Below are 15,940 nucleotides of genomic sequence, written 5' to 3'. Positions count from 1 at the left end.
TAAGGATTCCCACTTGGAATAGGAGCTTTGTATGAAGGATGAAAATGATTTCAGGCCATTGCCTTGTGCAGGAGAAAGAGAAAGCCTTCAAGGTTGTCTCAGAACTGTTGAAGTCGGTTGAGAGTGTGTGAAGGAGGCCAGAGTGAGCTAATTTAGTGAGCCATGGAAGTAAGCATGAAAAGAAATAGCACCAATTAAGAGAGAGAGAAAAACGACTTGTCAATAAGGTAATGGTTAAGTTGTTGTATGAGCTTTAAAAATATACAGTCAAAGCAAAGCAAAAGGTGTGTTGCTTATACACTGCCTCATGGCTCTTAAAGTACTCTCTGGGTGGTTTACACAGTGTAATTATGCAGACCACGTATTGCCCTCCCCCCACTAGGTACTCAGTTTACTGACCTCTGAAGGATGGAAGGCTGAGTTAGCCTTGAGCCACAACTCAGGTTGTGAGTCTGTAGTAATGCAATTTAACCATTGCGCCACAAATCAGACGTCTCCTGTACCTCACTTCTAAAAACTGACAAACATTTCCACCCGCACCTTATCTGTGTTAGGATGCAGCCAAATGGCAGTTTACCCCATGGTTTGTGTCAGTTGGCATGGTTAAAATGGAAGTATTTACCCAGCAGCTACATGACATAAAGCTAAGTATGGGGAAGACTGGTCTTTTTCCATGGGCACTTGTTTCTCTCTTTTTCAGCTGGCAGGCGGTAGTTTATCTTGTACTGATTCAGCTGGCACCACTTTCTTCCATTTTCTGGCATGTGTGACCTTGCTCTAAAGGAGCAGCTTGTAGGCATGTCCTATGGTGACATCTTCAGTGAGGCCCAGTATTACAACAGGATAATTCCCCTTAAATGAGTGCCTGTTGTCTCTTGCCTTTTTCAAACAGTTTTTCTACTGTTTTTATTATGCTTGTTAGGTAAGTGCTATGTCACTTCTGAAAAATAAATACAAATATTTTTAAAAGGAGAAAGGCAAGGTGTGGGGAAGATAGTGGTACTCATAGGGTAGAGTGGTGTTTCTGGTAGAAGCTGAATCAATTGAGAAGTGCAGCGTGGACTCTTGTGATGAGATAATTAATGGTATCATTATGGACAACTGCAGCGATTTCAGTAGCAGAAAATACCAGTGACCCAGTTTAAAAAACTTTGAAGCAAACTAGGTGTTCCTCCTGTATAGTCACATCCCTAGAGCTGCTACTGTTAATCTCCATGGTGATAGGGTCTGTTCATAATACTGTAATACAACAAAACAAAATTTGGCTAATGGAGAATGATAGAAATACATTACATGCTCCGGACTTGTAAACTGTTCTATACATTTTTCAAAAAAATGTTTTAGGTCTAGAGTGCTATTGAAGGGGGGGGGAGTCCTGCTCTTTGCCAAAACACTGCAGTGAACTGTGTTATCTACGCACCACACACCTGCCATGAAATTCTTAGGCTTTTGGAGGTATTCGGGGATATATTCTACTCTTCAATGCATATTACCATAACTCATGCCAAGGGTTAACTGGGCCTCTTGGGCTACACCCATCATTCCTTGTGGCATGGTGTGAAGGTTCCACAAGGGACAGAAGGAAACCTAATCTTTGCATGTCATAGCTGGCACTGTTTGATATCTATGGCTGAAAATGGAAATCTGCTTTCTTCTTCATCTTCATCATCATCAAAATCATCTGTTACTTTTCTACTTGCTTTTTCCTTGAAGAAATACAGGAACCAATCAGATAAGATGCAGGAACTCTATGAACAGGATCTGCATTAAAATAATAAGGGGAGGGTAAAATCTGGTTCACAAGCAAAGCTTTGGAGAAAGGGGAGGTTAACCTTTCCCACACCCCATTTTTTACTTAACCTCCTTCCCCCAAAGCTTAAATGGAAGCAGGGTTTTACTCAGGCAAATGGTTTGAGTGATAAGGGAAACAAACCTTGCCCCACTGTCACACACCCCAATCCAAATTACCTCACAGGCACATACATTCAATGCTGCTGACACATTTTTAAAATCGGAAGTCCTGGTCCTAGATTCCCTCCAGTCCATGTCTAGCTGAGCCATGATTGGCCTCCTTAGAATTTAATTAGTCATAATTTTGCTGTCCCCAAAATTTTATTTAATTTTTTTTATTTTGAATTTTTTTGCTACTTAAGGTATCCAGATTCTGGTAATACTCTTACCTGTGGGAACCTAACCCCTATTATATTTCTAGATCAACTGGAATTATTTTGTCTACAGATTCCCAAGAGTGTATCTAAGTACAGACAACACCTTTGCAATTCCTTTAAATGCTAGTTGCACATTTATATCAGCCACAACAGTAGCAGCAACAAGCTCCAACATCCTAATTATTTGAACTCTTTGGGGAATGGCTAGCTTTCCCAAAGAGAGGAACAGGAGGATACCTGATGCCAATGAAATTTCCTACTCACTATGCCCATTTTTTTGTTCTCAGTTTGACAGTCATGTCAAGCAAGGCAACCTCTGGCTGGCATGAGAAATGCTGAGCTGAATTAAAATAGCCCTTTTCCATCTCAAATCATTCTTCCTTGGTTAAAACCTGGTTAAGTGTGACATGGATCCTTTGTACTGCAGGCTGGTCTTGATTTATGTATGCATCTTTAATTTACGCATCTTTTTAGCCAATCTCAGTACACACAGTATTTCCCAGTTTGAGGAGACCCATAGAACCCTCCAGATAATAAAATGTAATTGGAGCCCAAAGAATCTAGTTCAGCGTGAACCTATTTATTTATCTGAAAATATTTATGTTCCACTCTTCAATGCAACTTTGCCAGGATGGCACTGCATAATAAAATAACAAGAAGTACAATATGTGGGGATAAAAATACACATTAAAAAAACCACAAAATTTAAAACAACATATGGCAGAGCAGCTTTTAAAAAAGAGAATGTCAAAGATAAAATGTGTACGTCTAAAATGCTTGGAAAAAATTGAAAGGCCCAGCATCAAAATTATAACAAAACGGGCATCCAGCAAACCTATCAAACTCCCAGAGAACCATTTTCAAAGGTTGATTTGTCTGCTGAGGGAGCATCAAAGAAGGGAAGAGACTTCAAAGGTATACTCACACATTAACACATTAAGGACCATGGTTGAATCTAAAAACAGTTTCTTTCCAGTGGGGTAGTCATACTACAGTAGTTTGTTGCAGCAGAACCAACATAAGAATTCTGCGGTACCTAGGAGACTAGAATTTTTATCTGGCAAATGTTTTTGTGGATTTCTGTCACAGTCAAAGTCTGCAAAAGTTTATGCTAAGTAAAACTTGGAACTCTTTAAGTCAACACAAAACTCTTTATTATTTAGAATATATTGGACTCTTCAACAGTTGTTCAGGAAGGGATTCTTACAGACGTTGGAGATGTAATATTGGAAACACATCCTTGACACACATGATCTGGGCTTGTCCAGTAATACTTTTATTTTAGATTGAAGTTGTTGTCACTTGTATGAATGCAGCATTGGAAAAATCCTTGATATTTTTGGATATTTGTGTTCTTTTAAGTTTTATACCTGTCCTATGGTGCCTAACAAAAAGACAACAAAATTGGACTTTCTAAGTCCTTATAGTGGCCAAGACACTTACCGGTATATTCCAAGCCTGGAAATATAAGCATTCACCATCCACTACACAATGGTTGGAAGATATGTTAGCACTAGCTTCATTTGAACAAGTAGTATATAAACACCAATTTCACCAGGATATTTGCCTGGACATCTGGAAGACCTATATTGATTTATATGGATAATACAAGATGTATGTAGCAAAATTACGTATGTTGAACTAAACTTATAATGGTGGTTTATAGTGCATACTAATGTTGTATGAACCATTTTTGTTCTGTTTTTGTTTGTTCTTAGTTCAATTTATTTTTGTCTTTTTATGTTAAATCTGCAAAAATAACAATAAAAATAAGAAAAATTATCACAAAACTCTAAAATGCTTTTGAACTACTGTATAAGACTCTTCTCCAGGGACAATTGATAGGGTCTCTTCAGAAGACAGCTAGGTAGTGTTTGTATGTCAGTCACCACCTACAGGTATCTTATGGACATGTTGATCTACAGTTCCTATTGACTCCAAACTTTCTTTAGAATCACTGAGATTATAAATTCATCTCCAGATGTACCAGCACCTGGAGAAGTTCCTTTTTTGGAGACCACAACTCCAGTATTTCCAAGCCAACATGACTGCTAGGGAGTTGGTGAGTGCTCCAACACTGGAGGCATTCAAGAAAAATGTAGATAATCACATGGCAGATATGCTTTGATTATATTCCTGCATTGAGCAGGGGGTTGGACCTGATGGATTTGTAGGCCCCTTCCAACTTCACTTTTCTATGATTCTACCCTCCAAAAATAACATGTTTGTTTTCTGTACAGGAGCATACAGAAGTTAATAGTTCTCTGTATTCCTACCACACGTAAGATTTCAATACTAGAAGAGTATCTCTAGCCAAATGGTTCCCCTAAATATCTAGGAATAGTTATTTATGTACTGTATACAGTAGCATTCTACATTCAGTCATATGTGTCCGCAACTACATTTTGAAATGGTACAGCCCAGAATGTGATTTATCAGTAACATGTCTTGGGCTAACCCAATCCTCCTGCTTGGTCCACGATTGAACTAGCTTTACATCAAAATGCTCCCAGTGCTTATTTTATGAAACAAGTTCTGGACTTTAAAACTTAGCAGGAACTGATATCTTTTGACCTAAGAAACCTTGCCCTTTAAATCCCCTGATGTGTACAAGACTGTTAAGTGTTCTCTCCATGGTGGGGAAGCAACAATGTTCTGCACACACTCATGGTTTATCTCTTAGGACATTATTTGTGATTTATTTTATGTTTATGTTACTTTGGATGTAAACCACCCAGAGTAGTGTCCAGCACTAAATGGTGCGGTATACAAGTGTAATAAATAAACAATAATTTTAAAAAATAGGAGGCTACTTTGTTCCCTAGTAATAAATGATGAAAAGGAGGAAATCTAATTATCATCATTCGCTTCTTTTATGGCTAGAATCCCACATCTACTGCAAACTCAATGAATTTATTCAGACATGAAATCCTTGCTAGCATTATGAGCTGATGCTACAAGCGAAGAACATGCAACAAACTCTGTAATAGTTAACTTGTGCTTGTGAACCAACTGGTATCTTATTGGTTTCTCATCTCATTGTTCAAATGCTTCCAACTCTCATGAGGACTTTTCTAGGCAAGATGATCTCCTTGAGGTAAAGGTGGTGCTTTTGTTCAAGCAGATGTGGCCTTATATTCCAGGAGCTAGAGGTTCCACAGACCAAAAACAAAACAACAAACAAAAAAAAGTTGACTCACCAAATCCACTCTGATTCTATGGGCCCACTCTAGCACAACTTATTGCACTAAGTAACAGGATTTCAGCTAGGGTATTGTTTCATCTTTTGTATTTTTATTTATATATTTTTGGTATTTTCAAGGTGATTTTCAGTACTGTATTGTCCAATAAAAAGATGGTAGAATATTTCCCTTGGTCTTTCTCACATGCTGGTGATAACAATGCAGTGCATTAATGATGTGCAACACACCAGATTACGTTTGCAAACAGAACCATGTTAACAGTAATAATGACTGAGGAAAGTAGTGAGCAACTGCAACATATTCCTTTTTTAAAAATAACTTTTCTAAGCTCTGCTCAAGTAGGAAGAGGTAGAGAGGCCCTTCCACCTGCCTGCACATCAACCGCTAGAAAAAAAAAACAGCCATAAGGAAGATCCTGCAGTGACTGTCTGTACTGACCACTCTCTGATCAGCATCATCCTACAAAAAGCATGACAAGTATGTTATTGTTGAAAAAAAATAAAAATAAAAAAACACCTGGCATTCTCAGGAATTGAATGATATTCCAACAGCCATTTAAGGGGCTTGGAAGGAATTAAGCTATTGTTTGAGTATTTATTTGAGGCACAAAGGGACTTTTTAGGGAGTATGGCTGTGGGGGAGCCAGAGTTCCTAAGGGGTGCTACAAGCTGCATTTGGGTCCCTGGGGACAGTAAGCAGCCATAGAAGTCACACTTTATATAAAGCAATTAAGATGAAATCTCTGTCAGATCCAAAGAGCTCAAGACAGATTGCAACACATTAGGTATTTCAACAGAAACAAAAAAAATATTAATGTACTGCCCAATGTTGTGATTCTCAATGCCAACATTTTAAGTGCACATTTACACACCCACCTGTGCCACTATGCAAAAATCAATTGAGCTTGGAAAGCTGTACATCCAAGCATACAGAGCATGCAGACCTGTGTGCTAATACATTTAAAATGGATGCAGAGATACAGCATTTCAGACTGAGTATATAAAGTCATCCACCCACGCAGCAATGCAATGTGCAGTTGAAGAACATTCACGTGGTAAAAGACATGGCTATGCATGTATAGAAAACGAAGGAGCACACAAATGCCCTTGAATTGCACAAGCTGGTACAACTACAAGATTCGCTGATCCATGCACGCTAGCATGCTGGAGCTCCCTGAGATGTCTCTGACCACGCAGTCGAGTGGATGCCTGTGCATAAATCAGCAGCACATAAAAACATGCGCCAGCAGCAAGGCTGGGATTAGAAATTAGCCAAGTTCTTTGAGGCTGCTCTGGCAGGGATGCTGATTTCAGAATGGAGCTGTCCCAAGGATATGCAGAGGGGGTGCTGCTCCTGGGAGATACTCTCCCCTCCCAAATGCATGCTTTCACAGTATTAGACAGAGCAGGCAGTTTCTGTTGCCAAGGCTGTGTTTTTTCTTTCTCTCCTTCCATTTAGAACTGGGAAACTAAGAGCATCCAGTTTGAACTCAGAGTATACCCAGATTTTTCAAGGAGAGCTGTAGCTGGGGCTCCAGCCTTCGCATTCTGAATCTCTCTCCCATTGTCATCAATCTCAGGTGTATGAAGTGGCTATGGCCGCTGACCGAGAAACGCAACACACTCACTGTATGTTGAAGGACATTTTTTTTATACTTACTGTGAGTATTTCTGATTTACGATTTAAAATCCAGACAAGAACTGGGCCGTGGCTCAGGCTTTAGCCCTGATTCGTAAGAACCAGAGACATACACAATCTTTGAAAATAAAATAAAATAAAAATGTCTTTGCAAGTTTCAGATCAAAGAACAATATTGAAATGTCAATTTTTGGAGAAAAGCAAACACCAACTGTTACAAGGCCAAGAATTTTTTGATAAGGAAAAATGAGGTGTGCCACCTTTGGACATTATAAAATGGCGATCTGGTCACAATTTAGACTCTGCATCAGATTCTGCTCCAAGAAAATCCTGATTTTGTGCTCTGGGTAAAAGCTGAGTTCTGTTCATCTGCATACATTATGCAAATGAAACAAAGAATGCCTGCAGCCATAATGCCTGCTTCACATATGTGTGTGTTTTGGTGCCATCAAGATGGAACTGACTTATAGCAACCCAAATAGGGCTTTCAAGGCAAGAGAGATATTTAAGGAGTGGATTTACGAGTTCCACATCCCCAGTAAATTTCCATGGCCAAGTGGGGATTCAAACCCTGTTGTTCAGAGTCCAAGTCCATTACTCTATCCACTACACCACAGTGGAAATCCCCCTGATTCCATATACCGTATAGTCCTATCCAATTAAACATTCCATCCATTATATATATATAACATTATAGTAACATTAATTGTAAACAAAACAAATCAAAAAATGCTTTTTCACAGCTCTTGTACAAAACATGCAAAAGCACCAGCTATTTCAGTAGTATCTAAAGAGGTCCCAAAATTCATTATTATCTCTAGGTCAAAACTGCGTTATACTAAGTCAGATCTGTATTCTGCCAGTTCTTTAGTTCTACTAGAGTAGAAATTGGGCAATTATCTTCTTTTTTAAGGCATTTTCTATATGGAGCACTGTGGAACCTAAGTATGTTCTTCATTCATTGCCTCTTTTATGACTCTTGCTACCATGAACTGATCAGTTTTCACTCTAGCTAGCTCTACACTTACAGTATGTAGAGAGAGGCATCTGCCTCAACCAATAGATGCTGACTGCCAATGATAGGATAGCAACTTTTTAATTATTTAATGTATTAAAGATGCTTGTGAGATGTTTTGCTTCAGATAACCAATGGTTATTGGTTGCCTTAGGACAGTGGTGTCCAACCTTAGGTGTCCAGATGTTATTGGACTACAATTCCCAGAAATCCTGCCCAATACAGCTAGCAGTGAAGAATTTGGGGATTTGTAGTCCAAGAACATCTGGGCACCCATGGTTGGAAACTATTGTCTTAGGGCAATCTGCACTTTGACTTTGGGATTACAATGTCTTGGGTCATTCTTACCACTAGATGTGCATATGTTGGAACCAATTTATATTGACTGCAAGTGGTCTTTCAAAGGTAAGTGAGATGTTTAAGGAGTGCAGCCAGCACTGATGGGTTTTCATGGCTGACGAGGTAAACGAACCCCGATCTTCCAAGTCCCTGTCTGTCACTCTGTCCATTACATTACACTGTATATCAGTCAATATATATATTTTATTATGTAGACTATACTCATAGAGAGTTGCTGTAGCCAAAAGAGGAGCAGCACACAGACCTCCCTTAGAGTGATTGACTGGTGGACTGACCAGGCTGTTAGCCCTGTTTTCATCTGACCAAGCAAAACCTGTGGGGCCCAGTCTAGTTCAGTGCCTTGTAATTCTTGGTTCTCCTGATGCTTCGGACTTCATCTCCAAGAATTTCCAGCCAACATGGCTAATGGCCAGAGATCTGGGGAGCTGAAAAATCCAAAATATCTGGAAGACCAGAGGCTGAGATCCACTGTTCCAGCTACACTGGGTAGGCACTGCATTTAATGCTCGGGGGAGAGGGAGTGGGCTCAATGCAGAAACTGAATTTATATCATCCATGTTGGATTCTAGAAGCTGCCAACAAGGAGAAGCAGAATGTCAGGAAGCCACACCCCTCTGTATTGGAAATCTAGGTCTCTAATCTCTGATGGTGCATGAGCAGGCTATGCTTTTACACATCATGAGAGGCATACGGTTCTTCCTTGTTTCGTATATGATTCAAACCAGATCTAAGCGGTTTCTAAAATCTTCTGTTCCCTCACTCCTCCCCTTCTATATGTGTGGGTTCCCCAAACCAAAAACAAGACAAATGTTGGATTATGTGTGCACCGAGGCAATATATTGCTTTTCTCAACAACTGTCAAGGCAAAAAGATGTAAGAGAAGGGGAGATGTTCAGATTCTGCCCCCACGATTACTAAACATTCTGGGGTTCTTGTTTTTTGTTTGTTTGTTTGTTTTCATTTGTTTTCTGATTCTGTCTAGTTTTATTTTCTTTTGTATCAGGGCAACAGCCTTTTCCAGTGGAACATGCCATGTACTCAGTCATGCTGTCCTTAAATCCTTTCTCTCCAGGTGGAAGGGACCCTTAAAATATAACAAGATATTCCACACCAACGGTATGTACTCACAGGCAATTTATGCCTAGAACATTGCTAAAAAGGAATGCGTTGATCCCACTGGAAAGGAGAGAAACTTTACATGTGCTCAGAGGCAATCAGTTCAAGGTGCCCATTTAAGAGATTTGTTGGAATAGAATGTTAACACTCTGCCATTACATAAAAGCCTGGGAAAGGTCTGTAACCCACCTAAGAGTCTGTCACATCAAGGGCAACCCCTCTTCCCTTATATAACCCCATTGAGAGAATTTTTGCTGCCACAATTCTTTCTGTCCACAGAATGGATGAGAGAAGGGGAGGGCTGGATATTTCCTTGGGGGCTGGCATTTCAAGTAAGCTCAGAGCAGCTCTGCTGTCTGGGGATGAGGGTGGTGAGCTAGAAGCCAGCTTGGCGTGGATGCAGACAGAGGGAGGTGGGGGAGAGAGAAAAGAGTGGAAGGAAAAGGTTCTTCGTGTCTCTGTGACATTGCCCCTGTACAGTACACTTTATCCTCTGCAAATAAGCAGTGTCTGGGCGGCCCCTTCCTCAAGTGCAAGCTCCGTCTAGCCCTGATAAGCCCCCAGTCAGGGTGAGATCATCACACACGTACACAACACAATTTAAACACACCATCACTCGTCTCCCTGGGAAAGCTTAGGGTAAGTAAGCAAACTGTGACCTGAAAATGGATAGAAAAGAGAAGCCGCCAATCCTGAAGGGAAACACATTTTCTTCCCTTTTTACCCCAAGGCCCATGATAGGCATTGGTAGTGTGGGGATTAGCACCTATACATTGAGCAAAGGTTAAGTGAGCCCAAGAAGCTAAAAAAAAAAAATCCACTAAAGCTTCCTACCACAAACCTCTCAGGCCTGGCTCTGAGGAGATCTCACATTTCTCTCGAAGGAAAGATGGGAAGCTTTGCACTCTGGCCCCTAGACAACTACCCTCTTCTCCCACCAACAACAACACTATCCATCACTTGCCATCTGAGGTATAGTATCCCAGAACCCTGGCTTGCAAAACTTTGGTCATAACTTAGAGGAGTTCCTCCCCTGCCAAAAGAAACCAAGAATTCTGACTTCCTGCCAACATTCCCACTCAAATGGGTCTCTCTCTCTCTCTCTCTCTCTCTCTCTCTCTCTCCTCTCTCTCTCTTTCTCTCTCTCGAATCCATCTATCCTGGCTTCTGAAGTGTCTATCTCTGATCCAGTAGACACTCAGATTCCAGGCATGATGATTTGCAGACCCACCTTGCACAGGCAGAGTCCTCCCATTAGGCAGATGAAGGCAATAGTCTTCTCATGGCTGTGTCCCCATGAAGAGAGGGCCAAGGAGTTATTCACAAAATCTTTGTCGGTGAGGCAGTGGAAGAGAAAGAAAGAAAGAAAGAAAGAAAGAAAGAAAGAAAGAAAGAAAGAAAGAAAGAAAGAAAAAGGAAGGAAGGAAGGAAGGAAGGAAGGAAGGAAGGAAGGAAGGAAGGAAGGAAGGAAGGAAGGAAGGAAGGTGTGTGCGTCATCTAGGACACTGGTTCTTAACCTTGGCTTACTCAGGAGTTTTGGACTGCAACTCACCACCAACTGTGCTGGCTGAGGTTTCTGGGAGTTGCAGTTCAAAAGCATCCGGGTAACAAAGGTTAAGAACCACTGATCTAGGAGATAACAGAGAGGTCCTGGATCAAACTACCATAGGCTGTTTCCATTCTCCTTTGCTGTGCCACTCTCATGTCCTAGAGCCAACTTTCTGTCTCCCCTCGCACCCTTTGTCTGCTCCAATCTATTACCTTCTCCCTACTCTTCCCTCATCCACTTAGAATCTCTGGTCTATGGAATCCAGGATGTTGCACAATTTGTTAAGAAAATGCCAGTGGAGATGTAAATTGCAAACACAGCCTGAGGAAGCGGGGGGGGGGCTACGGGGGTTGTTTATGCTTGAACTTCTGTGGCTTCTCAGTACAAAAAGGAAGCAAAGAGATTAAATGTTAGCTTGGAAGCCACGTGTGTTCCTCTGACTGTCACAGACATGCCCGATTTGATACGTTTCCTTTTTGAAGATTGTCTTTAATTAACCATTTCAATTTCTTGGGTATTTTGCTTGCCCCCAAAGACAATATGGCTGCTCGATGAACTCCAACTATAAGTCAATATGAGGGGACTAATTCAGATTTTGGCTGGGCTTGTTAAGGACAGCTGAGTGAGATGGGGCCAACCACCTAACCCATATAGCATAATCCAGGATCAAATACATTTTGTGGTCATTGGAAAATGAGGCATGTAAGCCTTGTACAAGTTAAGGTTCACAGTAGCGTCCAAGGTCCAGAGACACAGAAACACAGGAAATGTGTTTTTGGAGAATGTAACTCTCAGAATTACTGAACCAATATAATAACACTGAAAGCTGGTGTGAGGGTTATTTCTTTATCTCAGGCAGTTCTATACCCTTCTTCCAGTTCAACACATCCACAAAAGGCTCTTCAGTAACATTCAAACATTCAACACTTATTTCTGGTACGTATTTCTAAAAAACTGCTTTGACATTCAACAGCTCATCCTTGTCCGACGGGGTCCAGAATGAGTACATTTTTTGAACTACAAACTGGTTTTCAAAAGTGCGCTCCCACTGTCCACAAATGTCAAAAGGATCAGCATCCATCAAAGTCGGCCCTGGTGATACTGGTAACAGGGGCATCCATTTCTTGAGTGGAAGTCTGCTTCCCCACAAATAATCTTCTGTGTTCTGGGTATTCCATGATCCCAGTTCACTGGCTGCTTCATCCCACACTTCACTATCCATCTTGCCCTTTTCCTCTTTCCTGTCTCTACCTTAGCTCTCTCGTCTCACTTCTTCCTGCCCCACTCTCTGGTTTCCTTTTCTCCCCAATAAGAGGGTCTTTGAAAGAAAGCTCCCCTCCTACATTTTTCAGCTGCTTCTTGTGGGGCCATTAACCCTTCCCCTCGGTGGGTCCATGGGTTTTCCACCCAGATCTACTCCCAGCCTGGTGGGAGGGATTTCTTTCTTTTCATATCCTCTGCACCTCCTGCCTCTAATACCCATTTTCCTGGAGTACCCTCCTTTCATACCTCCTCTTCCTACCTTTCCATTCCTGTTTTGTCTGGCAAGCCAATCTCTCCCTTTTCCATTCCCACGCTTTCCGGCTATCCTGTTCCCTCCTACATGACATCTCCTTTCACCTCAGAATTCTCTCCACTTTCTTCCTCCGGTTCTAGGGTTGCCTGTCAGTGCTTGGGCAGAGATGCCTTCAGATCCACCCTCATGTTCACAACTGGCTGGGAGATTCTGGGAACTGGGGTCTCAAAAAGTAACTTTCTCCAGCCTGCAAAAGGCAGCCAAGCTATCTTGTTGGCTGCGGCAGAAAATCTCCTTAGCAGTAAAAATAAAACTGCATTCAATAACTAGTGGTTTAACATCCTTTCCATAAAACACAAAATCAACAACCAAGTTCTTCCTAATTAATGGGCCATCCCATAACAGGAAGTTCTTTTTAAAGAGTTCCATGGGAATCCATATTTTCCTGCTGTAGGGTTCTTACCCCCTTTAATTGCAACTTGCGCAGTGAAAATGTCTCAGTAGATTCTACCATATACTGTAATCAGGGCCACCCCTATCATTAGGCAAAATGACAACTGCCTCAAGCAACAGAAGCTAATGGGCAGCGGCAACACTCTTGCCATTTCCCTCTGTTAGAGGCAGTGTTGGGGTAGTTTCTTGGAGTGCTGTACAGTCATTATACAGCCTGCTGCCCTTGTGTGTTGGAGGATGCTGCTCCCTTGCCATTTTTAAAACAAGGTTCAACTGCCACTTCAGCTAGCTTCTGTAAATGCAATAAATGGGAATATTATCTTGTCCTTGCCTCAGGCAGTAAAACTTCTTGGCCTTGTTTTTGGTTCCCAATCCATTCATATCTCATTCTCCTATCTTTTACAACACTCAAAGTCTGTCATCTGATGTAAACATCTCACTAACGTTGCTAAATTCTGGTATTATTTTGATAGATCAAACTCAGTGTGGAACATAGTCAACATTACCAAATCAAGGTGTATCTTGTAGCCCTGGATTTGGACTCAATAAAGAAATTGTTTAATTTTGTCCCTCCCACTCAGATAAAAAAGATATTGGAAATGCAAAACCTGAGGTAAAAATGTCCAGTACACAGATAAAATACTTGAGATGTACTTAACTCTTACTTTGTTCTTCATGCTTTTGCAGCCTCCCTATTACGTGTCAAAATTGGGGTTCCCTTTGAAAACTACAGTTAGTGCGAAATACTGTAAAGCTGTGAGATTACTAAACAAGACTTATCAAGATCATATACTTGCGCTATGCCAACTGCACAAACTCCAACTGGGTCAACACTGGACCCAATTAAAAATGACATTTCAATCTTTAAGGTCTTCGACAGTTTGTAATGAAGCTACTTATGGGACCACCTATTTCCATATGTATCTAAACTTTAATTAAGATTTTCATCAGAGTGTCACCTTTGGATTCCATCACCTTTGGGCAATGCTAGTGCCTCTCAGAGAGGGGCCCTTTTTAGTGGTGGCATGCTACTTGTTGAAGGATCATTCCAGAGAACCCTTGGCTACTATTTTGTTATCCCTTAAGTATTTTTCCACTATTTTTAGATGTAATTTCAAGCACTGGTTTTCTACTTTTGTGCATTTAGAACTTATTTTTATGTATCATATTTCCTTTTTGCTTGTTTTACCTTTTTTATGTTCCACTCTGCAAATATGATTAAACAGAGACATAAAATACTTCTGAAGTAAATAATAGGTATCTTTCTGATGCAAGATTTTACGTGTTGTAACCCACCCAGAGTAGTACCGTGATACTAATGGGAGCGGGATGCAAACTGAATAAATGAATGAATGAGTAAATAAATAAACCTACGATTTATATTTTATATTGCTTTGTTTTTATCTATGTAAAACTCTGTATATTTTAAATTTTTTTTATCGTACATGTTGTGAGCTGCCCAGAGTAGACTATGTCTAGATGGGCGGCATATAAATGCAATCAATCAATCAATCAATCAATCAATCAATCAATCAATCAATCAATCAATCAATCAATCAATCAATCAATCAATCAATCAAATGGGCTGTTGTATTGTTCCCAGGTTGCTTCTGCTTTGCTCACCAACGTAGAGCAGGAAGGGATAAGTAAGAAGGTACACTGGACTTCCTGACAAATCTATTAGTGATTTAAAATAGACCAGCACAGTTTCCACTGTTTACCTGCATCACCACCATATTCATTAATTCTAAGTCAATGTCTTTCTGGGAAATCTGGAATCCTACATTTTATATAGCATGGCCATTCATCGAGATTACACCTTTGGTGGGTCTGAACCAATGTTCTACCCCTGGGACTCCCCAGGGCCTCACAGACCACCACAAACGCTGAAAAAACATCCCAGTGTTGGTTAATTCGAAGTCAATATCCTTTATAACTCATCCAAAGCCTGTCCAGTCATTATTTTGCATTTCAGGGTTCTAACAAAACACACACATAACCAATAGGTCTTACAAACCAGAGTTGGGGCCAGCATGACTACCCTCCGTTTCTCAAAAGCAGAGCAGAGAATGGTTGAAACTCCTTAATGATCTCACTGCAGGAGAAATGGATAAAGTATGCTCTGTTGCAGAGCATGGAAGTATATACTACAGTGCTATGAGAAGCCCATCTGAATAACTCTAATGCTGATGGCTGTGGATGTGAACAGAACCCTAACAAAAAAGAAATAGAATCTGCTTTTGTCATTTTATTTGCTTCTTTTTTTAAAGGGAGACTGTGATTGGGTTCATTAAAGATCTGAAGCAGTTCCTCCTTTTTGGTGGAAAATGATGACTGAGTCTGCTTTTGAACATGATTCATTTAGTTTAACATTAGGTGAGTCTACAACAACTTCTATTGGTTCAAAACAACTAATACTGTATCTGGTAACTGTCCAAATTATGAGGACGATAACTGTCTGGAAATTGACAGGATTCATTGAAGGGTTGGCCCAAAACGTTCCCGATCGGTGGGCTTCCTCAGCGGAGCACTCCGGACCACACATATTGTCCCACAACAAGGGTGTCTGGCCCAATCTCCCTCCGGCGATGGGTGTTTGAAGGAAGGGTCCGGCCGAAACAACCTGCGCATTCTATCATATTTGTATTCTCTTTTCTCACCCCTCTTTTCCTTCTTTTTCTCCCTCCTTGGTACACTGAACTGTCTCCTCCCACTTTGCTCCCCTATATCCTCCTCCCACACGGGCAAAATTAACTCCTCCTCCCCTCCTCCCTCTCTCTCTTCCACTAGACAGATTTCAATCTTCTCTTCTTTCCCTTTTGATTTCCTTCTTTTCCCTTCCTCCACATTCAACTCCTCATTTTCCATTGTCTTCCCTACTTCTATATCTCTCTCCCGCTCAGACGTCTCTAGCTGAGGGGA

The sequence above is a fragment of the Pogona vitticeps genome, chromosome 6 (genome assembly GCF_051106095.1).
Source record: "Pogona vitticeps strain Pit_001003342236 chromosome 6, PviZW2.1, whole genome shotgun sequence".
NCBI classification, from domain to species: Eukaryota; Metazoa; Chordata; class Lepidosauria; order Squamata; family Agamidae; genus Pogona; species Pogona vitticeps.
The sequence above is the reverse complement of the archived record's forward strand: the minus strand, read 5'-3'. Positions refer to the sequence as shown.